This window comes from Lampetra fluviatilis, chromosome 42 (genome assembly GCF_964198595.1).
Source record: "Lampetra fluviatilis chromosome 42, kcLamFluv1.1, whole genome shotgun sequence".
NCBI lineage: Eukaryota > Metazoa > Chordata > Hyperoartia > Petromyzontiformes > Petromyzontidae > Lampetra > Lampetra fluviatilis.
The window spans coordinates 165,374-167,359 of NC_136316.1; positions in this window are offsets into that span (position 1 = coordinate 165,374).

Below are 1,986 nucleotides of genomic sequence, written 5' to 3' on the forward strand. Positions count from 1 at the left end.
CGACGCACCATGTCGTCTGCACGAGGATCCAACGCTTGCCATCAGTGCGAGTTTGTATGCACGCGACGGTGCTGCTCGATTTGGAGCGCGTTTCTACAACCGCCACAGACGAGACGTATGTATGTTGAACATCTTTCGCACCGTACAGAGTGAACAGTGCGAATCGGAGGTGTGGGGTAAAGACAACAAAGCAAAAATGGAAGTTCTAAAGAAATGCGTGTTCAATCTAGATTATTTAAAAGTGCATAGCTCCAGTGGCTTCCTAATATCGAAAGAGCGTTCCAGACAGCCGGAGTAACGCAATACGGCGAAAAGGGGACCAGAAAGAAGAGACTCTTGAACTGAATCATGACCCCAAATTGTTCATTGTTCGGAAGAGCTCATTTGAGAGATCTCCAGATCAATCTTCCCCGTGCTGTACATCTCACTGCGTCTGCATCTCGTCCTGCGATCAGAGCCGCAGCGTGACATGGCAGTATATCCCTTCTCAAATGAGTGTCCGGGCGATGCTCACTTCCGCTGGTAGCTCAGAGCCAGTGGTGGAAATTCCTCATTCCTATAAATCAGGGTTGGCCTCTCTGTCGAACCAACACTTATTGAATTCCCACAAAGTGGTACAAATGTTATGCACCCAGAAGGATGATTGGCTGCCTCGACAGCCAACAGGGATTTCAACTCGTGACCACCCAATTGCGAGTCAAATTCTTTGCCACAGACCTGACCAGACAATGCCACACAAAAACCTCTCTCACACACACACAATTAAACTGACCACATCACTCCCGAGTGTGGCAACGCGTTGCTTAGTCATTACCATCGGCAAAAAACGAACGCGTGGGCTCCCTCACGTAACCCGGGCGCGTCAGCGCTCCAGCAACGATGACACACGTCACAAAAAAATAACCACGCAAAACACAAGCTCCTGTTACCCTCCCCCTCGCCCCCCCGCAACCATGAAACACGCTCCTCACAAAACACAACCGGCACTGGAGGAACCCGATCCGTTTCTCCGCGCTCTCTACTCCGTTGGCGATTTTGCACAGCGCGTAGAGGTCGCCGCAGAGACAAAGTTAATTACTCGAGTGACCGCTGTGTTTTTTTTTGCATGCCGCTTGCGTCCAGTGGTGTTGGATATTGACTGGGCAAGGGCAAAATCCCGGCAAGGACTACGGTTGGCCTGACAGAATTGCAGTTGGGCAAAACAGGTGGACGGGTGTTGCAGCATTTGGGTCGTGTAGAGGAGCCACTTTTCCAAGATCGAGCGCAGCAAATGGGAGGTATTTGTACGGTGGCTTTTAACTCTGCGACGGGTAGCAGGCCAGGGAAGAGGCGGAGTGGGCCCGGCCACTGCGGCCCGTCTCGTTGTGCCACCGCGTTCGTGGCCCCGACGGCAATCGCTGGAGTGAAGACTCATGGACTCGGGTGGACAGCGGCAGCATGGACGGAGGAAATCCCCCCCCCCCCTCCACCGTTGGTGGCGAGCGTCGGCGCAGTTGCACGAATTCGATGAAATCGGCGTCTTGCGTCAACGCGGACCGCGCGTTTTGATCGGCCAGCCGTGCGAACAGAGACGGCCACTGCATTGCGCATTTTCAGATGCGCTGCTTCTGCGGCCGTCTGGAGTGCTCTTCCTTCCGATATTAGGAAGCCACTGGGCGCGATGCACTTTTACATCTCGAATGATTATTTAAGTAGCGACAAAACAAGCCCGATGTATGGGGGCCCGTGTTGCGTAAGGTGGGGGGGGGGGGGGGGCTGGTGTTGTTTGGGGCCGTGTTGTGTTGGAGGGTCCGTGTTGTGTGTGGGGATCTGTGTTGTGTAGGGGGGGGGGGCTGGTGTTGTTTGGGGCCCGTGTTGTGTTGGAGGGTCCGTGTTGTGTTGGAGGGTCCGTGTTGTGTGAGGCCTGGGGGAAAATGGCTCGGCCCAGGCCTGAATGGCCAGTGATCAGGATACTTAAAATGGCCGTGACTGAGAACAGGTGAGGTG